The 26,647-nt window shown below is 42.4% G+C and overlaps 1 protein-coding gene and 1 long non-coding RNA gene across 4 annotated transcripts in view; one reads left to right on the forward strand and one right to left on the reverse strand.

Annotated features, from left to right (window-relative positions):
- The window catches only part of FAM135B (family with sequence similarity 135 member B), a 1,130,658-nt gene that overhangs the window by 926,516 nt on the left and 177,495 nt on the right, over window positions 1–26,647 (reverse strand). The gene's annotated exons all lie outside the window — the stretch shown is intronic.
- The window catches only part of LOC138282844 (uncharacterized), a 135,601-nt gene that overhangs the window by 47,102 nt on the left and 61,852 nt on the right, over window positions 1–26,647 (forward strand). The window contains exon 3 of one of the 3 annotated variants that reach the window (XR_011201009.1): window positions 20,699–20,821. The exons of the other annotated variants lie outside the window; for them this stretch is intronic. This is a non-coding gene — a long non-coding RNA (uncharacterized lncRNA). The remainder of the gene's footprint in view (window positions 1–20,698; window positions 20,822–26,647) is intronic. 3 annotated transcript variants of the gene reach the window in all.

Consider the following 26,647-nt stretch of genomic DNA (forward strand, 5'->3'; position numbering starts at 1 on the left):
TCTGTTAGTAATGTAGACCAATGTTTACGTACAGTCTTGTAGATTTGTGAGCTTAGTGCACTGTGTTTTATAACCAAGGATATGTGTTCCTGTGACCCGTTTTTCTTTGTGTTAGTAAGTAAATTGGGACGTTTCATTTTCATGATCTTATGAACGGCTTTATTCAGGGTCTGAGGATGATAACCTCTGTGCCTAAAGCGTTGTTCCATGTTGTGTAATTCTTCACGGAATGTCAGTTCCTCGCTACAGTTGCGTTGGATCCTGGTTGCTTCCCCATATAGAATGGCATCAATTTGGGATTTAGGATGTGAACTGGTGGCATGCAGTAAAGCGTTGCATGCTGTGGGCTTTCTGAATAGTCTGGTGCATATTTTACCATTCTTTATGTAGATGGTGAGGTCAAGAAAATTGATGGAGGATTGGCTGGCCTCATGTGTGAACTTCATGTTGAAAATGTTGTTGTTAAGATGTTCTGTGAACAATAGGAGTAAGGGTACATCGCCTGACCAAAAAACTAAGATATCATCGATGTATCTGCCCCAATATAGAATGTGTTGTGTAAGGGGTGGAGGACAGGAACGCCACACATGTACTTTCTCTAGGTAACCCATATAAAGGTTAGCATATGATGGGGAGAATTTGGCTCCCATTGCCACTCCCTGTATCTGGCGATACCAGCATCCATTATGTAGGAAAACGTTGTTGTCTAAGACTAAACTTATCAGGTCCATGAGCATGTTTGTATGGTCTAGTAAGGCAGCATCCCTAGTGTCTAGGTAGTGTAGGATGGCAGTAAGCCCCTCTGTTCTCGGGATACTCGTGTACAATGAGGTGACATCCAAAGTGACTAGATAGTGACCGTCCGTCCAGTCGTAGTCAGTGATTTTGCATAGTAGGTCCTTGGTGTCCCTAATGTAAGAGGGTAAATTCCGCACAAAGGGCTGTAGGAAGATATCTATATATTCCGATAGTTTCTCCGTAGGAGAGCCAATGCCGGAAATGATAGGTCTACCTGGGGGAAACGTGCCCGGTTTATGTATTTTTGGTAGGATATAGATGCACGGTGAGGTAGGTGTGTTATTGTATAGGTATTTAAACTCCATATCAGATATCAAGTCCTGGTCCAGGTACGTTTGGAGTTTGCATAGGATATATCTATTAACTTCCGGCATGGGGTTGGAAGTGAGTTTGAGATATGCAGAGCGATCTGATACTTGTCGATCTAATTCTGATATATAGTCCGCCCTGTCCATATTCACGATATTCCCACCCTTGTCAGCTTCTTTGATTATTATGTCATTGTAAGTACCAAGTGAGATTAAGGCTTGCTTTTCGGCCAAGGTAATGTTGTGCCAAGGGATAGATTTATGTCCTGACAAGTATTGTTCCTCCATGTGGTATAACTCACTGGTAACCTTATTGCAGAAAGAGTCAATTGCAAAGTCCCTGGGTATTATGGGTGTGAATTTAGAGCTTATCTTTAGATCACTGTAGGTCCTGGGGTTAGTATCTATGTTCAGATCAGTAAGGATCTCTGTAAGAGTAGGTAAGTGTCCCTCCTGATGTTCAATTGAGAGCAGCGTTTGGATGTCTTTAACGTCCTTGATGGTCATTGTGCTGGGAGTGTGGTGTAGGGTAGTAGTAGCCCGAGCCCGAGTGTTTACATCGTAAAAATACTTGTAGAGTTTACATTTGCGAACAAATTTGAACAAACCGATATGGAGTTCTGTGAAGTCTGGAAGTGTGGTAGGTACAAATCCTAAGCCTTTTTTGAGCATGTTGGTTTGGTTGGGGGTCAGGATTCTAGAGGATAGATTGACAATAGAAATGGCACTGGAAGTATCATTCTTGGGGTCAGGGGTGTCTATCACTGTTGGGCACTGCGAGTTGTTGAGCGCGTGGCCACTCCCTCTTGACGTCTGTTTGGGTTTGCACTTGTGCTTCCCCCGTCTAGTGGCCTTGTAGTTGCTTCTTCCCTTCTTTGCAGTTGTTTTTGGCCCCTCCGGAATCGCTCCAGTTCCAATAAAAAAGGGGATCTATATGAGGTGGAAGGCAGAGGTATTTTTTCCCTAGTGTCTTCACTAGTCCCACTGGAGATGCTGGATATGTCTGTGTCGCTAGTTGTGAGATTTGATAAGGGGGGGTTCTTATCCGTAATAGGGGATTCCCTGTCGATGTCTAGTTTGGAATTGTCAAACTTACGTGCAAAAGTAAACACCCTCCCCTTCTTATAGTCATTGTCATCCCTCCTAAGTTTACGTACTTTCTTGTCCTTGATATATAATTGGTGTTTTTGTAGAACATCCTTAAGGATATTAAAGTTTCTTGTTTTAGTGTCGGGAGAGTCTATGTCATTGATTTCTTTCTCTAGTTGTGCAATGTCCTGTAAAAGTTTCTCCCGCTTATTCTTGGCATCACGGATAAGTATATCCATCATGCCATACGATGAAGTGATCAGCAGTTGTTCCCACTCTTTGAGTAAGTCAGGGCTAAGGTCATCGAAAGATGGAAAGAGGATAACCCTCAGACCCCTCGGGATTTGGTTGTTTTCCATGTATTTTTCTAAGATCGTATAGTCCCACCATCGTGAGAGTTCTTGTTTTCTTAGACGTTCTAGTTTAATAAATTTATTTCTAAGACCCTCCTGTGTTGGGCGAGATGTACTAGGTACATTAGTCTGGGCGTTAGTTTGAAATAGTTCTTTGAGCAGGGTATCTCTATTATCATCAAAGTTGTCCATTGTTTAACATGAACAAATGGTAATGTAAGAACAGATGAGTGAAACAAATGCAAATGGAAAAGTACGAACTGATATGTAGTTGAACTTATGTATACACAGTAGTAATGAAACAGAGTGCAAACAAAACATCCACTTGTAAACAATCAAAGTATTCCATCAGGTGGTTGATGTTGAGCGTCGCACATCCGATATAGGTAAGTCAGAATATCAAATACAAAGAAATGTAGTCATGTGGAGGGTGCCGACCTGGTAGATAAACCCAACCACCACGGGTTTCAGAGTGCACAGAGACACTGGTGGCACTGCAAGAGAGCCACTTATGTCCCGCGCTGTACTAGACAAAATGTAAGGGAAAAAAGGCAACCAGGGCACTCCTAAGTCATGGAACCGAGATACGTAGATTAGCAGAGGAATTTATTAGTAAACCTCCTTGGTGATAACTTAATATTTATACAGTAATAATAGTGTCCATATGTTCTGATAAATGCATGAAAATTCGGTAACAGCCAACACGTGTTTCGTCCTCAACGGACTTCTTCAAGGCTGGAAACAAAAACAGATTGGAGCTCTTAAAAAATATAAATTCACTACCATCCGGTAGGTACATGTATGAATTAAGACCTTAATTGTAAATTGAAAGTAGTGAGAAGCGAACATTTTATATAGGTCAAGTGTAAAGACCCATTATGGGTAATATACAATCAAAGTAGAGATAACCCATTCGTTCGTGATGTGTTGTGTCCAAAGAGTATTACTTTAGATGACAAAAGTGGTGCGTGACAGTGAGAAAACCCAGACGTTATTGTTTGTGAATGATGAAGATAGTAACACCCATCACCGGGAAACGGGGTGTGCTACGGGGGGTGTAAGATCTTTCCAGGAGAGAGGGTCGTGCTAGGATTGACATTCCATGCACATGAGTGATCTAACATGGTGCCCGTAGAGAAATAAAATTACCTCATGAACTAAACTGTAAATGGGAATCAAAATGTTTCCGTTGGAGTTCCACGTAAGAATTCTAGAATGGTAGAGAAAGCCCAGAGGAAAAACACATTACTAGTGTAGAGGGCTCATATGGATAAAGTATAAAAAGAGAAAATAAGTGTATCGAGGTCAAACATATGACCTACCAGGGAGACCGAAGGGTTGTCCATCATAGTGACAAGGTCCCTTTATATTCAAGAAACGAGTATTGTTTTAGGAAGCTAGCAAGCTATCATGTAGAGTGTGTCCGTAGTAGGAAGAACACTCTGAATGCGGCCTTGGTAAAACCAGTCTGTATAAGTTGAGCTAGGGAGAAAGGGGAGAATGAGTTCCAATTAAAATCATAGCATAGGACCGAGAGTATCGACTAGGATAGCTGTACGGGAGATTCCAGTTAACTAAAGTGCAAGTGGGAGAGAAAACAAAGAACACGAACACGGGTCTTCGTTTCTATAGCTTTAAGTATGTCAAGAGGTAAAGGGCCACTCCCCAGAGATACCAGGATTAGTCCCCTGCTAGCTAGCCGAAGTCAAACGACTTCTATTTCCGTGCGCCGGGGCATGTTGTAAAAAGAGTAAAACCCATAACTCTAATCAGGTTATATTGCGGAGCTAAATAAACTACAGGGATACGCAGTAGAAGCACTTACCCGTGTTTCCCCAGATTCCGGGAAACTGCACACCAGTGTGTGTGCGTGATCGACAGCGCGTGCTAACGCTGCCGTATTCAGTCCGACAACAGAACGTTTGAGGAGTGTTGGCGTATGTATACGCGTACTCCGAAAATAAAAGAGGGACTAGCGCCTAGTCTGCATTGGCGCATGGGGATGAAGGCTCCGTGATAGGAGCACACCATGGACGCCATATTGGAAGAAATAGAGCGGATAGTCAGTATCTATGTGCCACAATGGTTGTGTGAGAGACCATGGTCACACTACATTATAAAGCAGGCGAGTGGGTGCCACTGATATATATAGGAAGCAAGAAAGTGGTATTGCGTGGAGACCAAATTCACCAGACTAGCTACATGCTTACTAGAATTCAACTGATAAATGAGTACTGTTAAATGAAGGGGTGGAAGACAAGAGAGAGTGCATGCATAGAGAATTACGTAAAGAAGAAAACAGGGAGGGATGTAAAAAACAGAACAACCAAAAAATGCATGAGTATCCATTGAAAATCTATATACATACAGTGTACAGTTTGTAGAAAATTTAACATGGTGTTTTAACAATACTACTGTATTGGCATTTTCATATAGGTATATTATGGATGGCACAAACAAAAACATTCCAAGGTTTATAGAGAGAGGCAGAAATAGGAAATGTTGAGAAGATTATTAAAACAGAATGTAAAAGTTGTTCATATTAGTGCCAGGTGCTTACAATACATTGGGGATAAAGACCAAGTATAATGCGAGAGTTACATTAGGCATTACAATGTTGCAATACGTATGGAACATCTTGGGGCACGTATATTATTATGAGTTGTTTTTTATTTTTTATATTTTTTATATATAGCCTAAAGGGACAGCTAGAAGGAACTGCGTAAAAACCAAAATCTGGATCCTATTGATGTACAGGTGACTAATGTATTAGGGATATAGAAGGGAGGTGGGGCACTGCACCTTTGTTAGAGAAAAACATGCAGGTCCTTATTCATGTTAAGGCCCTGTTCTACTACTCGTAGCTTAATGATCCACCTACTTTCAAGGCGTCTGAGGGCCAAAGTGCGGTTACCTCCTCGAGGCATCTTTTTTACAGAGTCGACCCCGTGGATAAGAATGTCCAGGACTTCTCTACGTCCATGTGTCTCATTATAATGGGTCGCAAAGGGATAATTAATGTTCGAAGATCGAATGGCTCTCAAGTGCTCTTGGATTCTCTCTTTCAATGGTCGGATGGTACTTCCCACATAGATGAGTCCACATGTACAAACAATGCAATACACCACAAAACTTGTGTTGCAATTATTAAAATGCTTAAGTTTATGTGTGATCTGTGTATTGTATTGGAAATTCACTGTCTTATCTTTGATGTATCCACAGATGTTGCAGTGTCCACATCTGTACGTACCAGGTGGTGGTTTGGGCATCCAGGTATCCCTATTCTCTGGTGGCATAAAGCTGTGACATAACTTATCCCGTAGGGTGGTGCCTCTCATGTAAATGATGCTAGGGTTGGTAGTAAGTCCATTTTTTAAAATGTCGTCTGTTAGTAATGTAGACCAATGTTTACGTACAGTCTTGTAGATTTATGAGCTTAGTGCACTGTGTTTTATAACCAAGGATATGTGTTCCTGTGACCCGTTCTTCTTTGTGTTAGTAAGTAAATTGGGACGTTTCATTTTCATGATCTTATGAACGGCTTTATTCAGGGTCTGAGGATGATAACCTCTGTGCCTAAAGCGTTGTTCCATGTTGTGTAATTCTTCACAGAATGTCAGTTCCTCGCTACAGTTGCGTCGGATCCTGGTTGCTTCCCCATATGGAATGGCATCAATTTGGGATTTAGGATGTGAACTGGTGGCATGCAGTAAAGCGTTGCATGCTGTGGGCTTTCTGAATAGTCTGGTGCATATTTTACCATTCTTTATGTAGATGGTGAGGTCAAGAAAATTGATGGAGGATTGGCTGGCCTCATGTGTGAACTTCATGTTGAAAATGTTGTTGTTAAGATGTTCTGTGAACAATAGGAGTAAGGGTACATCGCCTGACCAAAAAACTAAGATACCATCGATGTATCTGCCCCAATATAGAATGTGTTGTGTAAGGGGTGGAGGACAGGAACGCCACACATGTACTTTCTCTAGGTAACCCATATAAAGGTTAGCATATGATGGGGAGAATTTGGCTCCCATTGCCACTCCCTGTATCTGGCGATACCAGCATCCATTATGTAGGAAAACGTTGTTGTCTAAGACTAAACTTATCAGGTCCATGAGCATGTTTGTATGGTCTAGTAAGGCAGCATCCCTAGTGTCTAGGTAGTGTAGGATGGCAGTAAGCCCCTCTGTTCTCGGGATACTCGTGTACAATGAGGTGACATCCAAAGTGACTAGATAGTGACCGTCCGTCCAGTCGTAGTCAGTGATTTTGCATAGTAGGTCCTTGGTGTCCCTAATGTAAGAGGGTAAATTCCGCACAAAGGGCTGTAGGAAGATATCTATATATTCCGATAGTTTCTCCGTAGGAGAGCCAATGCCGGAAATGATAGGTCTACCTGGGGGAAACGTGCCCGGTTTATGTATTTTTGGTAGGATATAGATGCACGGTGAGGTAGGTGTGTTATTGTATAGGTATTTAAACTCCATATCAGATATCAAGTCCTGGTCCAGGTACGTTTGGAGTTTGCGTAGGATACATCTATTAACTTCCGGCATGGGGTTGGAAGTGAGTTTGAGATATGCAGAGCGATCTGATACTTGTCGATCTAATTCTGATATATAGTCCGCCCTGTCCATGATCACGATATTCCCACCCTTGTCAGCTTCTTTGATTATTATGTCATTGTAAGTACCAAGTGAGATTAAGGCTTGCTTTTCGGCCAAGGTAATGTTGTGCCAAGGGATAGATTTATGTCCTGACAAGTATTGTTCCTCCATGTGGTATAACTCACTGGTAACCTTATTGCAGAAAGAGTCAATTGCAAAGTCCCTGGGTATTATGGGTGTGAATTTAGAGCTTATCTTTAGATCACTGTAGGTCTTGGGGTTAGTATCTATGTTCAGATCAGTAAGGATCTCTGTAAGAGTAGGTAAGTGTCCCTCCTGATGTTCAATTGAGAGCAGCGTTTGGATGTCTTTAACGTCCTTGATGGTCATTGTGCTGGGAGTGTGGTGTAGGGTAGTAGTAGCCCGAGCCTGAGTGTTTACATCGTAAAAATACTTGTAGAGTTTACATTTGCGAACAAATTTGAACAAACTGATATGGAGTTCTGTGAAGTCTGGAAGTGTGGTAGGTACAAATCCTAAGCCTTTTTTGAGCATGTTGGTTTGGTTGGGGGACAGGATTCTAGAGGATAGATTAACGATAGAAATGGCACTGGAAGTATCATTCTTGGGGTCAGGGGTGTCTATCACTGTTGGGCACTGCGAGTTGTTGAGCGCGTGGCCACTCCCTCTTGACGTCTGTTTGGGTTTGCACTTGTGCTTCCCCCGTCTAGTGGCCTTGTAGTTGCTTCTTCCCTTCTTTGCAGTTGTTTTTGGTCCCTCCGGAATCGCTCCAGTTCCAATAAAAAAGGGGATCTATATGAGGTGGAAGGCAGAGGTATTTTTTCCCTAGTGTCTTCACTAGTCCCACTGGAGATGCTGGATATGTCTGTGTCGCTAGTTGTGAGATTTGACAAGGGGGGGTTCTTATCCGTAATAGGGGATTCCCTGTCTATGTCTAGTTTGGAATTGTCAAACTTACGTGCGAAAGTAAACACCCTCCCCTTCTTATAGTCATTGTCATCCCTCCTAAGTTTACGTACTTTCTTGTCCTTGATATATAATTGGTGTTTTTGTAGAACATCCTTAAGGATATTAAAGTTTCTTGTTTTAGTGTCGGGAGAGTCTATGTCATTGATTTCTTTCTCTAGTTGTGCAATGTCCTGTAAAAGTTTCTCCCGCTTAATTCTTGGCATCACGGATAAGTATATCCATCATGCCATACGATGAAGTGATCAGCAGTTGTTCCCACTCTTTGAGTAAGTCAGGGCTAAGGTCATCGAAAGATGGAAAGAGGATAACCCTCAGACCCCTCGGGATTTGGTTGTTTTCCATGTATTTTTCTAAGATCGTATAGTCCCACCATCGTGAGAGTTCTTGTTTTCTTAGACGTTCTAGTTTAATACATTTATTTCTAAGACCCTCCTGCGTTGGGCGAGATGTACTAGGTACATTAGTCTGGGTGTTAGTTTGAAATAGTTCTTTGAGCAGGGTATCTCTATTATCATCAAAGTTGTCCATTGTTTAACATGAACAAATGGTAATGTAAGAACAGATGAGTGAAACAAATGCAAATGGAAAAGTACGAACTGATATGTAGTTGAACTTATGTATACACAGTAGTAATGAAACAGAGTGCAAACAAAACATCCACTTGTAAACAATCAAAGTATTCCATCAGGTGGTTGATGTTGAGCGTCGCACATCCGATATAGGTAAGTCAGAATATCAAATACAAAGAAATGTAGTCATGTGGAGGGTGCCGACCTGGTAGATAAACCCAACCACCACGGGTTTCAGAGTGCACAGAGACACTGGTGGCACTGCAAGAGAGCCACTTATGTCCCGCGCTGTACTAGACAAAATGTAAGGGAAAAAAGGCAACCAGGGCACTCCTAAGTCATGGAACCGAGATACGTAGATTAGCAGAGGAATTTATTAGTAAACCTCCTTGGTGATAACTTAATATTTATACAGTAATAATAGTGTCCATATGTTCTGATAAATGCATGAAAATTCGGTAACAGCCAACACGTGTTTCGTCCTCAACGGACTTCTTCAAGGCTGGAAACAAAAACAGATTGGAGCTCTTAAAAAATATAAATTCACTACCATCCGGTAGGTACATGTATGAATTAAGACCTTAATTGTAAATTGAAAGTAGTGAGAAGCGAACATTTTATATAGGTCAAGTGTAAAGACCCATTATGGGTAATATACTATCAAAGTAGAGATAACCCATTCGTTCGTGATGTGTTGTGTCCAAAGAGTATTACTTTAGATGACAAAAGTGGTGCGTGACAGTGAGAAAACCCAGACGTTATTGTTTGTGAATGATGAAGATAGTAACACCCATCACCGGGAAACGGGGTGTGCTACGGGGGGTGTAAGATCTTTCCAGGAGAGAGGGTCGTGCTAGGATTGACATTCCATGCACATGAGTGATCTAACATGGTGCCCGTAGAGAAATAAAATTACCTCATGATCTAAACTGTAAATGGGAATCAAAATGTTTCCGTTGGAGTTCCACGTAAGAATTCTAGAATGGTAGAGAAAGCCCAGAGGAAAAACACATTACTAGTGTAGAGGGCTCATATGGATAAAGTATAAAAAGAGAAAATAAGTGTATCGAGGTCAAACATATGACCTACCAGGGAGACCGAAGGGTTGTCCATCATAGTGACAAGGTCCCTTTATATTCAAGAAACGAGTATTGTTTTAGGAAGCTAGCAAGCTATCATGTAGAGTGTGTCCGTAGTAGGAAGAACACTCTGAATGCGGCCTTGGTAAAACCAGTCTGTATAAGTTGAGCTAGGGAGAAAGGGGAGAATGAGTTCCAATTAAAATCATAGCATAGGACCGAGAGTATCGACTAGGATAGCTGTACGGGAGATTCCAGTTAACTAAAGTGCAAGTGGGAGAGAAAACAAAAACACGAACAAATATATTTATATAAAACACGGGTCTTCGTTTCTATAGCTTTAAGTATGTCAAGAGGTAAAGGGCCACTCCCCAGAGATACCAGGATTAGTCCCCTGCTAGCTAGCCGAAGTCCCACTTGCACTTTAGCTAACTGGAATCTCCCGTACAGCTATCCTAGTCGATACTCTCGGTCCTATGCTATGATTTTAATTGGAACTCATTCTCCCCTTTCTCCCTAGCTCAACTTATACAGACTGGTTTTACCAAGGCCGCATTCAGAGTGTTCTTCCTACTACGGACACACTCTACATGATAGCTTGCTAGCTTCCTAAAACAATACTCGTTTCTTGAATATAAAGGGACCTTGTCACTATGATGGACAACCCTTCGGTCTCCCTGGTAGGTCATATGTTTGACCTCGATACACTTATTTTCTCTTTTTATACTTTATCCATATGAGCCCTCTACACTAGTAATGTGTTTTTCCTCTGGGCTTTCTCTACCATTCTAGAATTCTTACGTGGAACTCCAACGGAAACATTTTGATTCCCATTTACAGTTTAGTTCATGAGGTAATTTTATTTCTCTACGGGCACCATGTTAGATCACTCATGTGCATGGAATGTCAATCCTAGCACGACCCTCTCTCCTGGAAAGATCTTACACCCCCCGTAGCACACCCCGTTTCCCGGTGATGGGTGTTACTATCTTCATCATTCACAAACAATAACGTCTGGGTTTTCTCACTGTCACGCACCACTTTTGTCATCTAAAGTAATACTCTTTGGACACAACACATCACGAACGAATGGGTTATCTCTACTTTGATTGTATATTACCCATAATGGGTCTTTACACTTGACCTATATAAAATGTTCGCTTCTCACTACTTTCAATTTACAATTAAGGTCTTAATTCATACATGTACCTACCGGATGGTAGTGAATTTATATTTTTTAAGAGCTCCAATCTGTTTTTGTTTCCAGCCTTGAAGAAGTCCGTTGAGGCCGAAACACGTGTTGGCTGTTACCGAATTTTCATGCATTTATCAGAACATATGGACACTATTATTACTGTATAAATATTAAGTTATCACCAAGGAGGTTTACTAATAAATTCCTCTGCTAATCTACGTATCTCGATTCCATGACTTAGGAGTGCCCTGGTTGCCTTTTTTCCCTTACACTTTCAAAAGATGACTACAAATGAAAATTCCAGGCAGGGTCAATAGGTAATTACAGGAACTGCATTCTTCATTTGAAATTGGGGAATCAATGTGGCGAATCAGGTACCATTACTTAATATTATATGAATGAACTAGGAGCAGGAGCACTAGGGCACGTTGCAGAATATTTCCAGAAAAAGTAAGTTAATGACTGCAAGTATTCCCCACACTCGATGTTATTGATATTTATCTTTAGTGATTCATTTTGTGGGGTTTTATTTTTGGTAACTGCACGGATCTGCCCAGATGTGGATTACTGATCCATGTGGTATTCCTAGTAGAGCATGACTCATTATCAGGGCCTAAATACCTAAAACTAATGGGTCTGGCATTGGCCACTAGACTTGTAGCAATTCTTGTTTTGTTTTGTCATGGCTTTGTACAATATAATGTTCAAGAAGCTGCTGGGCGCTCATCAATCCAAAGAAAACACTGTCTAAAGGCAAAAATGTTTTTAGTTACAAGAAAGTGGCATTACCATTTTTACCCTCTGCAACGAAAGGGAAAAATGTTGTATGTGGATGTGCTCCTTGTGAGAGGTCGACGTGCCATAAGTAATAATGAATTTGGTCAATGGCGGAAACAGGCAAACACACTGCCCCTTAATGCATGCTGGAGGGGGTGGATGAAAAATTTATATAATGCAACCACAGACCAATGGATGAAGTCTGGCTGGAAATCCCAATAAGTAAATATGAATTATCCATAGGTTTAGTAAAAATAAAGGTGTTGGCTAACACAGGCCAAAAAAGGCAATTGGTCTGGTATTGGTTGCTAGCCTCTTGTAATGGAGAAGGAAGGCAAGAAGGAAAGAAAAGAAAGAAAGAAAGAAAGAAAGAAAGCAAGAAAGGAAGAAGCAAACCAAGAAAGAAAGATAGAAAGACAGGGTTGCAAAGTTAACTAGAGCACACTAAGGGCCAAATTTAAGAAAAGTGGTGCTGCACAAAGTGCAGCACCACTTTTCTTGTGCTCCTTAGTGCCCTCCTGATGCCACCATGTGTGCGCCATATCGAAGATACGGCACACTCTAGCCGTAGTTACGGAACTAGGGTCAAAATTGTTGACTGTAGTTCTGAGCTTTGCAGGATTAGGTAAAACATGTTGACGCTAATCCTGCAAAGCCCAATTAGGCCCATTGTAAACAATGGTGTGTGTGTTAGACCTAGCATCCTTGGTGTTTTCTCTCCTGTCTTTTTGCCTCTGCTTCCCATGTTTTAACTGTGTGCTGGACTCTGTTTTTGCTGGTCGTGTTACTCTGGGCACTTTGCCACTGCTGACCATTGCTAAAGTGCAAGTGCTTCCTGTGTAAATTGAATGTGTAATTGGCTTTTCCATGATTGGCATATTTGATGTACTAGTAAGTTCCTAGTAAAGTGCAATAGAGGTGCCTAGGGCCTGTAAATCAAATGCTGCTAGTGGGCCCGAAACACTGATTGTACCACCCACATGAGTAGCTCTGTAAACATGGCTCAAACTGCAGAGTCTGTATGTGCAGTTTTTAAACTGCCAATTCGACATGGCAAGTGTACCCACTTGCCAGGTCCAAACCTTCCCTCCTTATATTTGGAGGCAACCTTAAGGTAGGCCCTAGGTAGCTCCATGGTCAGGGTGCAGTGTATGCTGAATGTAGGACATGTAGTGGTGTGTTTTGACATGTCCTAACAGTGAAGTACTACCAAATTCGGGTTTCACTGTTGCACAGCCTATCTTTCTCATATGTTAACAAGGGGGCTGCCTTTAAATAACTTTTAAGTGCAGTTTCCCTTTGGGATTAGATAGCGATTTGGAGTTTGGGGTCTCTGAACTCACAATTTAAAAATACATCTTTTGGTAAAGTGGTTTTTTAAATTGTCACTTTGAAAATGCCACTTTTAGAAAGTGAGCATTTTCTTGCTTAAACCATTTTGTGACTTTGGCTGCTTGTGTATTGCTTGTCTGGGTCAGACTGACAGTCGGGCTGTTTGTGAATCTCCACTAGACATTACCACAAAGGGAGATGGGGTGTAGCCTGCAAATCCTGATGGGACATCTGAGCTAGAGTGGAGGGAGGAGTGGTCATTTACACAAGTAAGGGCTGTGCCTGCCTTCACACAATGCACTCTCCAACCCCCTGGTGTGAGTCTGGACAAGGCAGGATCTTGTGAACAACAGAGACTTTCCTTTGAAGTTTGCCTACTTAAAAGGCAGAAAGAGGTATAAGTAGTGGATTTTTAGATTACTTCTGGATTAAAGAGCAACCTCTCTCTAGGAACTCCCCCTTTTGCCTGTGACTGTGCCTTGCTGGGTTGGCATGCAGTTTCTGCTTCTGCCTAAAAGGGGACAAAGACTGGACTTTATGGTTATTCCTGCTCGTGAAGTGTCTCCATGGGCTTGGACTGAGCTTGCCTCCTGTTAGAAGTCTCTGGGTCATCAAAGACTTCCTCTAGCAGCTCCTGGACTGTCTGTTGAGACTCCTACCCTGCCAAGTGGTGCATACTCCAGTCCCTGGGCCCTTGAAAGGTGAAGCTGGTGGAACAAACACTGAAATCCACGTACAGGAGCCACGCAGGGTAAATTTGGACGCACCAGTTGCAATGCAGCTGAAAAAATGATGCATCACCTGCATCGCGGCTGGGAAATCGTCGTATAACCTGCATCGTGGCTGGGAAATCAACGCATCACCTGCATCGAGACTGAAAATACAATGTGACACTCGCTTGTGGCTTTTGAAAACGATGCAACCCCACGCAGCGCGGTTCTCCATCACCATGGGCCAGAATTCACACGCAACATCACTGGGCGTCAAAATCAACGTGAACCTGCCTGGATCCAAGGTGTCCATCCAGAAATCAACACATCACTCTCTTGTGGGAAGGAAAAATCGCCTACCCGACCGTAGAAGAAACTAAGCACGGCATCACTGGTGAGTAATGAATTGACGCATCACTGACTTTTCCGATGCACGCTCACCCATGTGGCTTTATTTTGCGTACCAATAACGTTTCCGTTGTTTCCTATGGAGTAAGACTCTTTATTTTTAAAAATTCATAACTTTACTTGTGTATGTTGGATTTTTGTCCTTTTGGTCTTGTTTGATCTTGCTAAACATTGGCTATTTTTCTAAACTGGTGTGGTGCCCAGTTTGTAATGTTTTCAGTGTATTACTGTGTGCTGGCACAGATACTTTACACATTGCTTTAAAGATAATCCTGACTGCTTGTGCCGAGTTACCAAGAGGGTGAGCAGGGGTTAGCTTAAGTGTGTATCTCTATTGTCTTGACTAAAGTGATGGTACCTGCTTGAACAGAGTGCAAACTGACTGCCAACCAGAGACCCCATTTCTAACAATGTGCCTTCTTTTAATGCCTGCTGAGCACGTGTTAAAAGTGCCCAAAATATTACCCAAAGAAATCTCCTAGATTTCTTTGTGCCATTTTTTCGGACCCCCCTAAAGGGGGAATGCCTCCTTTGCATACATTAATCCTGACACAGGCATAATATATCGCAAAGGGTTACAAAGTGGAGCAATGCAAGCATTGCGCCACTTTGTAAATTTGTTGCGGAGATTTAGGCCACATTAGTGTAAAAAAATGACGCTAATGTGGAGCAAGGAGGAACTAGGGGCTCATTAATCTGCCCTAAACATCTCATATTCAGATTGCATGTGAGCTGAAAGCAAACAAGAAAGATTGCAGGAAAGAAAGAAAAAGAAGGAAAAAAGGAAAGAGGGATGAAACAAAGAAGGTAACAAAGAAGGAAAGAGAGAAGGAAAGAAAGGAAGATGGAAGAAACAAAGAAGGAATGAAGAAAGAAAAAAGGAAAAGAAGGAAAGAAGGGGATAAAAGGAAAGGGTAAAGAAGGAAAAAAGGAAAGAAAGAAGAAAGAAAAGAAAGGCGAGTAAGAAAAAGCATGAATGAAACAACTCAAAAAGGAAAGAAAGACAGGTCAGCAAAGAGAGTACACTGCTTATCTCATATTCAAAGTTCAAGTGAGCTGAAGGCAAGAAAGAGAGAAGGGAGGAAGGGAGGAAGGGAGGGAAGAAAGAAGGAAAGAATGAAAAGCAGGAAAGAAGGAAATAGAAGGAAGAGGGGAAAATAAAGAAGGAGCAAAAGAAGAAAACAAAAACAGAGGAAAAAGAAGGGAAGCAAGAAGGAAGGAAAGAACGAATGAAAGAAAGAAAGAAAGAAGGAAAATGAAGGTAAAAGAAGGAAAAAAGGAAAGGAGGAAGAAGGAAAGGATGAATGAAGGATAAAAGACAAAAATAAGGAAAAAGGATCAAAGCCAAAGGAAGGGAAGGAAGAAGAAAGAAGAAAAAAGGAAAGCAGAAAGAAGGAAAGAAAGGAAGAAAGAAGAAATATTAAAATAAAGAAGAACAGAAGAAAAGAAAGGAAAAAGAAGGATAGAAAGAAAGAATGAAAGATAATTCACTTAGAGGCAGCGTCTGACACAGCCATGGGAGCTGTGGAATTCTATATCTTCTCGATACTGGCGAGAAATTTCATGTTTGGAACAGTGAAAAAAAAATCTGGAACTCGAATTCTGGTCCGAAGGGACACTAGAGAAAGCCATAGACATTTGTGGGGTTGGAAAAGTTGTTTGTTATGAGGTATAACCATACTATAGGGTCCGGCAGAAGAACTGTATTAGAGTTCACAAGCATAGTATTACAACCTAGCAATGACCCATGAATGTTTAATAATGCTCTCCTTTGGGATGAACTATCTTAAGGGTTCAGAATGTGGTGTTTTCTTTTCCTAAACCACACTAATTTAGGTGCGAGTGGAATATTCGGTTCTGCCCACAGAAATTACTCTTGAAACACAAAGTTCTGCCCAAATTTTGCCAGTCACCGCATGGCAGAAGTTTTTCCTGTGTGTGGCTTCAGAACGGAAAGCTGGCCAGTGAGATTTGTTGTCCCCGAGCGTGATTTACAGTCACTAGGGGGACCTCCGGTGAGATTTTTCTAACAGTGGTGGTCGCAACTGTTCGTTTTCAAAAGGCTGCCACTCGAGTAGGTTCAGCAAAATGAAACTGAGTAGCTGTGCCCTCTGGCACACCGTGTGGTGCCCTTTGCACTGATTTTCAAGGTAGAACGTGCTACTGGTACAGCACAGCACAAGAAGCTCTACATGCCTGTAATTCTATAGAATTCCACAAAGTCCAATTCCGCGAGTTCCGCCAGCCCATACACTAGTTGCTAAAACTCCTTAAAGTGCCTTGCTCTGTAATTCAAGAATCATGAGATCAGTGGGCTGGTGAACAGATTTACTAACCATGTTGCATGTGGAGTTGGGATCTGCTGACTGAAACCCCAGCATTTGTGAAGTGCAGAATTTAAAAATCTGCCCTGTGGAATCCACATCAAAACCACAGAAGAGCTGGAGGCTCAGTGGATTATTTCATTACAGATGTCTCCATTGTCATAGTTTTGGATCCAGTTACAACCACTGAGTCTATTTTCCTCTCGCTGTCACTAACGTAAGTTTGATTAAGTTATATAGCAATAACCATTTGCCATGTAGTGCTAGAATAGAACACCTTTGAAGGACAATGGATGCTTTGCAAGTACGTGTTATGTACCTTTAAAACTGCTGCACGTACTGTTAAAAGTTGGTATCTCTTCACATTTATCAGTGTCACTATTTTCATGAGCTCAAAGTAATTCCTACTTTATACAAAAGTGTTGGCTTGATTTATCAAAGTGAAGTCAATTATGAGGCCAGGCACAACATCACCTGCGTTTTAAATAAGGATTCAGTACTCATCATCGTCTTATTAGCCACCTCCCGCTACTAACATGGCCCCAGTTGTCTTGTTGCATTTTGCTCAAGATGATGTCATGATGGATTTTCTCTTTTGAAAATACACATGTGGTCATGGAGTACACCCTAAAAACAGCAGCATTCAAAACAATTGTCTAAATGTCTAAAGTATAAGGAGCATGTTTACTAACAGCCCCTATTTTTATCACTTTCAGCAGCATCCAAGTCGATTAGCGCACACCAGGCCCCTGGACAACCAAATCCTTTGTCAACTTCAGCATCTCAGTCAAACACAAATGCCACAACAGCCGATCAAGACTGGAACAGCAGCACTGACAAGGACTGGAACACCACCTTTAACACCCAGCATCCCAAACACAGCAATGACCCCCAAAACTATCAAGAATTTGTAACAACTGGAGCACCTCCTGTGGCAACTCCCTTGCCCGCCCTCAATCACAGAAGTTGGTATACAGAGGATCACAGACTGATGAAACACCACTGCAAACAACTGGACTGCAAATGGAGAAAGAGCCAGAACAATGCAAAGAGGAGCATGTTCAAATTTGCCCCACTATACTACCACCAAATGAACTGGACCATGCCGCTCTGGCAGACCACATCAGTGCCAGCACCAGCCAGCTCCAATGACAAATACATCTTTGCCATTGTGAAAGATTTCACCTCACCATTGGCTCCCTCTAACTCAATCATCCCCTCACAGGACCTCTCCAACAATATTTGTCAATTCTTCAGCAACAAAATCAAAACAATTTACAGCAACTCCAGCCCACAACCAAACCCAACAGATCTTGCCAAACTCCTCCATATGTTATCCAAAGAATGAGTGCTAACCACTTGGCCCATCATCACCCCAGAAAAAACTGCCACCACCATAAGGTCCATCCAGGCAGAGGCCCCATCATACTCCTGCCCCACCATGCTTACTCCAGAGGATAGCAACCTATCAGTGCCATGCTTATACCCATTCTGAATGCCTACACCTTTTCCGTGACCTTACCAAATGCTTGGAATCACGCAACTGTCCTCCAATTAATGAAGAAACCTTCTGCGATCCTTCAATACTCGCTAACTACAGACCAATCTCCCTTCTATCCTTCCTGGCCAAGGTCTTAAGTAAAATCACCAACAGACAACTCACCTAATATCTCAACAACCACCAACTACTTGACACCACTCAGTCTTGTTTCGGACCCAACCACAGCATGGAAACTTTCCTCATTGCTGCCATGCACAACTCTGGAGAGAGAAGGCATGGCGGACCTCATCCTCCTAGACCTACATGTATCATTTACCACGGTCTCGCACCCCATCCAATGCCTACACAACATCTCAGTCCAAGGACAAGCACTCCTATGGACCCAGCCAGTCAGACTGGTACCATACACCTCGGACACCAGGGACCTCATCTGTGGAGTTTCACAAAAATCCTCCCGGAGCCTGATGTCCTTCAACACATACATCATCAAGCATCCCCTGGTCACAAGCAAGCTAGACTAGGGGAGCACCCTCTACATCATAGTCAACATTGTAGACCATTAAGAACTAGCGGATCAGAATCTCTGTCAATATATCTCACTGCACTCACATCACACCACAACTGAAGGAGGTCCAGTGGCTCCCCATTCACAAATAAGCATAATTCAGGCTTCTCACCCACACATTCAAGGCACTATAAAACACTAGCCCATCACACCCTTGCAATTGCATCTGTTTCACAAACCTTCTAGATACCTCTGCTTGTCCAGGCTACAACTTGCACAAATCGCACACATAGGGAAAACCAGAACTAGCAGCCAAGCCTTCCCCAACACCACTCCTAAAGTATGGAAAAATGTGCCTCTAAACATAAGACTACACATAAGAGCCTCACCCCCACTTTAGGAAATTTTGCAAGAAGCTGAAGACCTGACGTTCTGAGAAGTCCTACTAGGCCCTATGTGTGCCCAGACTCAGACCTGCTCACACCAGGATACCCTCCCTGGTGATAGTGCACTCTACAGATCTGCATAACATAACATAGTTCATGGCATGTAGAGTAGCAAGGTAAGTTGCTATGCTGCATTGTATAGATGGGGAAGAGCTGAACAGGGCCATATTTCCAGAGATATGGCACTGGTCAGCTCAAGCTGTGTTCTGGCAGACCTGTGGCTGCTTGTCACTAAAGCAGTAACCCTTCCACCTTTGTACAAGAGTGAATGTGTTACAGACAGGATTGTTTTTATACAGGATTGAAAAATGTTCTGCACAAAGACAACCCAGAGGCATAATGCAGAGAAAAGAAGAAATGTGTCCTCATCATTCCTCTGATGGGTAGAAGCATTATTTTAGCACAAACCAAGGTTCACAAGTCTTTGTAAATATGCGTTTCTGTCGCAACACATGGATGTATGCACAAAAATCCCATGCTCCACATATGTAAAGCCTACCTGACACAAAGTAATGCAAGTAATACACAGCAGGGTTGAGTGTTTGTTAGAAATAAATCAACACACCTCACTGAATGTGATGGAGGAAAACAGTATGCTATAAAACATTACAATATTTGCAACACAACATTTTGTGTATATAAGATTATATGCAGATGTGGAATGCAATATGTAGAGTCAAATAAATGACCGCTCAAGGAATGGTGGAAAAAAACCCTGAATGTAATCAGAAATTGTGATAAGAGATACCCTGCATACATACATCTTGTGGGAACACATACCTCAGCTGAATCCAGTAAAGTTACCATTTTGTTTACTGAGCCTATTAAGGTCCAGAGGAGCAAATTGTGAGCCCAGATTGAGACTTAAGGAGGCAGATGAACACATTATGAAGAGTAAAAAAGAGCATAATGTAAATAGAGAACTTTATAGTATACCACCCAAGACTTTCATGGTGGGGGTATGATAAGAACATATTGGTATTATAACTGCTGTGTTTTCATATTGGAGGCTATTGATAGTATGTCTACTTTATGTGCTTGTGAATTGGGTGGCCCTGGCTATTAGGAGCAAATACCTCAACAGACAAGAGGAAGTGCTCTATCTCTGTGAACACCCTGCAAAGAATAGTGTATTCCTGTTGTGTAAGAGGTAATGAAGACTAGTCCTAATACATCTAGTTACTGTCCCTCTTGTTGTTTGACTAATAATGAGCTCTATCCAAATGAGCTGTATCCAAACATTAGTCTATGGTCATAGCAATCCATTTGATAGTCATTAGAACTCTATTAAGAGTCACTAGTTTGCTGGTTCACTACCACTTTATCAGGTGACTTGCAGGTCGAAAGGTGCAGTGGTTTTGCAAGAAGACAAGAAGTGAAGCTATATCCAGGTAGGGTTCAATCCTTCCCATTGACAGTAGAGAACTAAATTCAGAACAATGGCAGAAATTACATAGATTTATTCTATCTTCCCTAATTGTATGTTTTAGTTGTGTTGGGAAATTCAGTGATGACAAAAAATGTAAAATAAGTTGTTTACAGAAACAAGCAAGAGAGGTCAGCTCTAGTAATGGATGTTATGGGTGGAGGCAAGTGGTATATTGGAAATAGAGCAGGATATAATTTGAGTTTGATTATTCTTGCTTATTTCTTTCTTCTAAAGTTTGTATTTACATATCTCTGAACTGACATGAGCCTGTTTCTCAGCAGTGACAATGAGGACTACTTCTACATGCTGTTCATAGAATAATAAAGTGTGTGTGTTTACCGCCTGTATGAAGGAGTCTGAATTTCTTTATGTGACTATGGGAATAGGTGAGGCATAGTAAGGTAGGTGCTATTTATTACTGATCAGTGTGTATATTTGTGGCAATTTGCATGTGGCCAAAGATTTGAAAGGTGATTTGTTGTTTGTTTCATAATATATTGGTAAGCTTGTAGAGCTTGCAGCAGTGATGAATCTGTAGTATGTCACATCAGGTAATGGTCAGGAGGGTATCAAAGGTGGTATTTGAGGTAAGATCTTTGCTCACATTTAAGATATTTCTTCTAATAGGATTATTGAATAGTTTGAATATTGTATAGATTGACCCTATAGAGGCAAACCTGAGATCATATATTACTACGTAGATGGCAAAACCCATTCTTGATACATTTTATTAGTTTCAGCACTGATGTTGCATGGTGGACTGAGATGGGTTAAAAGAAGTGGACAGGCTTATATATACATTGACTTGAAAAATGAGGAGCTTGTAATGAATGTATTTTTATTAATGTATATTCTTGAAGCATAACCAAATATGATGACAGTTGTAACAGAATTAGATATGTATGTATATCTCATTAATTGTGATTTTATTATTTGTAATGATTAAATTGATGTTATGGAAGTTGATTATGATAGATTTGTAAGTTTACAAAAATGTGTGTGATTTAAAACGAAATTAAGAGTTGAAATGTAATAGAGATCTATGATAAGTTAGAGAGTGGATTGTAAGTGAATATATGTAGATTGTTTACTGACATGTAAAGAAAAAAAATACTGTTGAAAAATATTAGGATGCCCAATGCTTTTCATCACAACATAATGTATTGCACTATGGGATTTGGTATGATTGCTGTGTGAGAAAATTGGATCTGAACTTGGTCATATTGAGATGTTTTCTGTTTATTCGATTGTATGTGAGCCCCCAGGAAGCTTGTGTGTGATTGCTGTGTGAGAAAATTGGATCTGAACTTGGTCATATTGAGATGTTTTCTGTTTATTCGATTGTATGTGAGCCCCCAGGAAGCTTGTGTGTGATTGCTGTGTGAGAAAATTGGATCTGAACTTGGTCATATTGAGATGTTTTCTGTTTATTCGATTGTATGTGGAAGCAGCAGTACAATAATAAACATGTGTTGGCTCATTTTTATTAACTTCTACTGCTTTATGGTTTACTTCAGCTTTTTCAACAAACCCTGCATTCAATTGGAATGTATTTCCATTTAGATTTTTTTCAAGTCGACAAATACATTTGGAGATGAGAAAAAACCATTATGGGGGTGGGGCATGGTTTGAGAACCTTGCTAGATGGCGGCTCTCTCGTAAGCTCCATGAGCAGCTGCTGCAATGGCACTCTTAGCGCCCGTCTCTTCCCCAGATCTGAGTGAGTGGTCCTCAAAGAGGGCAAACGGACAATCTACAATGGGCCGGCATGCCAAAATGATTGCCTTTCGTGCCTTCGGGACTCCGTGATGAAAACAGGCAGCTCCCAAGTTGATGTTGGCCATGGGATCCTGCTTTCCCTGAAACCGCTGGGCAAACAGAGGTTGTGTGGAACCTGCGTGACAGAGGGATTGTGGTAGGGTGAGTCAGGGGTGCCAGTGGATATTCCCGACAGCCTCCCCACTGTTTAAATGGTACACTGTCTCTCTTCCTAGCCTCCTGTTGCCTAGCCTGGGATTGCCATTTGTGACTGTTTCTTATTTTAACATGTGGACTGTGGGTTATCTTTTTTGGTCTGCCTGCACGTGTCTCTCCAGCTACTAGCACCAGCATTAGCCATTTCTTCTTGACTGCCTAGTTGATGGGGTGTCAGTGTCTGCTACCAATGCGTCTGTGAAATACTGTCACAGCAACCTAGAGACGTAGACAAGGCCCTTCCAAGACTCTCTTTTCACTTGCCCCTCTCATACATTTTGTCCAGCGCTGATTTGCTCCTATCCACATATTCCAGTCGTCATTCCTCTGTAGTGCTTGACAGTTTGTCGTTCACACTTTCAATTCATAGAGAGTACGAGGTCATACATATTTCTCTCTAAAGAGGTTTACGTAGCCTCTGTCCCTCAGCCTACAAATCCTCACCCATGACCTGCACTTTGGGACTTACGTTCAACCCTCTGTCCTTCAACCCACTTGCATGGGGTACTCTTAAACACCCTCAAATACCACAACATGACTGAACTCAAAGATTCTAAGGATGAAGACTGTAATGGGAAGCTGAAATGCTCACGTAGGAACCTCCACTACAGGAATGCCGTATTAAAGATAAATCTGAGGACTCCACAACAATGGAAGCCATCCTGAAAAAACTTAATGCATAGATTACCAAGACAAACACAGATCACCTTCAGGTAGAAGTGGCAGACATCAGGAGAGACCTGAAGGACTTGAACATCAGGTTTAACCGTGCAGAATCCAGAATAAGCAATGTTTAGGACCGCACTGCGGCCCATGGGAAACGGACACAAAGGTCAGACTTGATTATTTCCTCCGTCAAGCATGACATTAACAGTATGGAAGACCGCAGCAGGTGGAGCAACCTTAGAATATGTGGGCTTTCAAGGGTGCAGAGGAGAGAGCTTCTTCCATGGTAGAGTTTCTGGAATCCTGGATCCCTCCACACTAAAAATATCGTTTCAAAGAGACTTTGAAATCGAGCAAGCCTACCAGATTCCTACCTTCCAACAAAAAGCTCGACAACTCCTTGCCTGGTAATTTTTAAGCCTCTATACCTCTGGCACTCAGAAATCATTCTGGCTCATGTGAGGAAATCTAAGGGGCTCACCTGGCAGAGTAACACGATCTCGTTCTGTCTCACAAGACTATGAGGGAGACACTGTGACTAGGTGGAAGGGCTTTCTGACCCTACGAAAAAAACTAATTGAACTCACCACTCATTTGTCGGTCCCTCAAGATTCAAAATCAACAAGCTTGCTGATGTCTGACCTTCCTTGGCAATACTTCTGAAACACATATGGATGAAGATGGAGCCTCTGGTTCTTCGAGTCTCACGCCACTTGACTCCTTTGATAACATATCTGAACAATAAACCTCACAATTGCTGTTTTCAGAGGATAGATCCTTGTGCTAATAAGTATAGATGCCCTGCGTCAAGCCTACTTGAGATGAAAAGAGAATGTAGGAAGCAAGAGAGGAAATGGAGGCACACCCAAGATGACTCCTTGAAAAAGGAATATAAGAATATGATCCGAGCCTATCATTCAGAAATTAAAAAGGTACAGGCTACATATTATTCTGGCAAAATTGAAGCAGCAGCTAACTCTCCTAAGGAGATCTTTAATGCCTTAAAAGATCTAATTCATCCAACGGAGGAGCCAGAAATTATAGAGTCCCCGCAGCAACATGTAGAGGATCTGGCAAGTTTTTTTCAAAGTAAACCCTAACACCCTAACCAGAGATCATGTGGTGATGAACCAGGAGGTTAGGGAAGAAATTATTTTAACAAATTTTATTCCGATTGGTCTGGATAGAGTTACTAAATTACTGGGCTCAACTAAATCAGGCTCTCCGTTGGATCCTGCTCCCCCACAGATTCTCTCTATGGGAATACCAGTGTTAGGTCCAGTAATCATAAATCTTATTAATACTTTGCTAGCTTCTGGTACTGCACCAGATTCCTGGAAACAGGCCATTGTCAAGCCTCTCCTAAAAAAAACTAATTTGGATTCTAAGTTATTCACTAACTACAGACCGATTTCATTGTTACCTATAATGGCTAAACTTGCAGAAAAGTATGTACATACTCAGCTATCTACTCTTCTGGAAGAGAAAAAGCTTCTACATCCCACCCAGATGGGTTTTAGGCCACTGCATGGGACTGAAACCGCACTGATTGTGATCACAGAAGAAGCAAAAAAGAGGATGGACAAAGGAATTGAAACCGCTATCATCCTCTTAGATTTGAGTGCGGCGTTTGATACGGTTGATCTGAATATCCTTAAAGATAGATTGCAAGGATGTGGTATCTCTGGAGTCGCCTTGGAGTGGATTCTTTCGTTTATCCATGGAAGGTCCTTTCAGGTACTGGATAGATCGTGTACTTCTAGGCGTACTCTCAGCAACTGTGGAGTGCCACAGGTGTCTGCTCTGAGCCCGCTACTCTTTAATATCTACATGCGACCATTAGCAGAGATTGTTGAGCCATTTGGACTGAACCTGGTGTCCTATGCAGATGATACTCAACTGATTGTTTCCCTTTCCAATACTCATCCGGATATGGGGACAGCACTGGGTCCCTGTCTGAAAGCAGTTGCTGCATGGATGTCAGGAAGTAAATTGAAGCTCAATGATGAAAAAACTGAGGTCATGTTCTTTGGGCTAACAAAAACCTCCTCTATCAATCCGAGCATATCAATAGGAGTGCCCACTCTCCCGCCCCCTAAATGTCTTATTAAAAGCCTTGGGGTGTGGCTGGACCCCCATCTTTCAATGTCACAACACGCCAATAGAATAGCTGGAACCTCCTTTGCTCTGCTTAGGACTTTGAGGAAGATTTTAACAATACTGCCTTTACTTGCCAGGAGACTGGTTATTCAGGCACTGATAGGTTCTCGTCTTGATTATGGCAATGCCCTGTTTGTAGGTTCTCCAAGATATGTGATACAAAGACTACAGAGGGTGCAAAACGCAGCTGCACGTTTACTTCTAAATACACCTAAACATCATTCCACACGGGCCGGAATTTCGTCCTTACATTGGCTCCCAGTGGATAAAAGGATTCAGTTTAAGGCTTTATGCCACATTCATAGAGCTATATTCGATCATGGCCCTGAAATGCTCAAAACTCTAGCATCTGTTTACATCCCAGCCAGACAGCTCAGATCCTCCTCAGCTATGCTGGTCAGAGTTCCAACAGTGAAGAGAGCAAGATGGGGAGGAAGATCTTTATCGTATCAAGGTGCTATACTCTGGAATAGCCTTCCTCTTAATATTAGATCAAATTCACAAGAGATTCCTTTCAGGAAGGCCCTGAAAACCTGGTTATTTAAAGCTTAATTCCTATACGAATTTAGACGGTGATTAGTCTGTGTTGCAGCATAAGCGCTACGATGCCTCTGGGCAGTTTAGGCGCTATATAAGCAATTATAACATAACATAACATATCTGGTGTGACCTTTCTATAAATAATCTGGTCTGGCCATACATATGTTGGTCCCCGAGGCCTTAATGTCCCTGATCCATGGTGGAATTCCACTCATCACCTGGGCACTGATTATGGCTTGTCTGCCTACACAAACTACTCTGTGCCCCTCATTCTAACTTCGGCAGGCGGCGGGCACCGCCCGCCGGGCGGGAACCGCCACTTGGCCACTCCGCGGTCAAAAGACAGCGGAGGCCATTCTGGCTTTCCCGCTGGGCCGGCGGGCGCCCGCCAAAGGAGCACCCGCCGGCCCAGCGGGAAAGGCCCTGCAACAATGAAGCCGGCTCCGAATGGAGCCGGCGGAGTTGCAGGGGTGCGACGGGTGCAGTTGCACCCGTCGCGATTTTCACTGTCTGCAATGCAGACAGTGAAAATCTTTATGGGGCCCTGTTAGGGGGCCCCTGCACTTCCCATGCCAGTGGCATGGCCAGTGCAGGGGCCCCCAGGGGCCCCACGACACCCGTTCCCGCCATCCTGTTCCTGGCGGTAAAAACCGCCAGAAACAGGGTGGCGGGAAGGGGGTCGGAATCTCCATGGCGGCGCTGCTTGCAGCGCCGCCATGGAGATTCAGCCCATGCAGGGGAAATCCGGCGGGAAACAGCCGGATTCCCTTTTCTGACCGTGGCTTTACTGCAGCGGTCAGAATGGGCTGGGAAGCACCGCCAGCCTGTTGGCGGTGCTTCCGTGGTCCCCGGCCCTGGCGGTCCGAATGACCCCCTGTGTGTCTTTT

Source organism: Pleurodeles waltl, chromosome 2_2 (genome assembly GCF_031143425.1).
Source record: "Pleurodeles waltl isolate 20211129_DDA chromosome 2_2, aPleWal1.hap1.20221129, whole genome shotgun sequence".
Taxonomy (NCBI): domain Eukaryota; kingdom Metazoa; phylum Chordata; class Amphibia; order Caudata; family Salamandridae; genus Pleurodeles; species Pleurodeles waltl.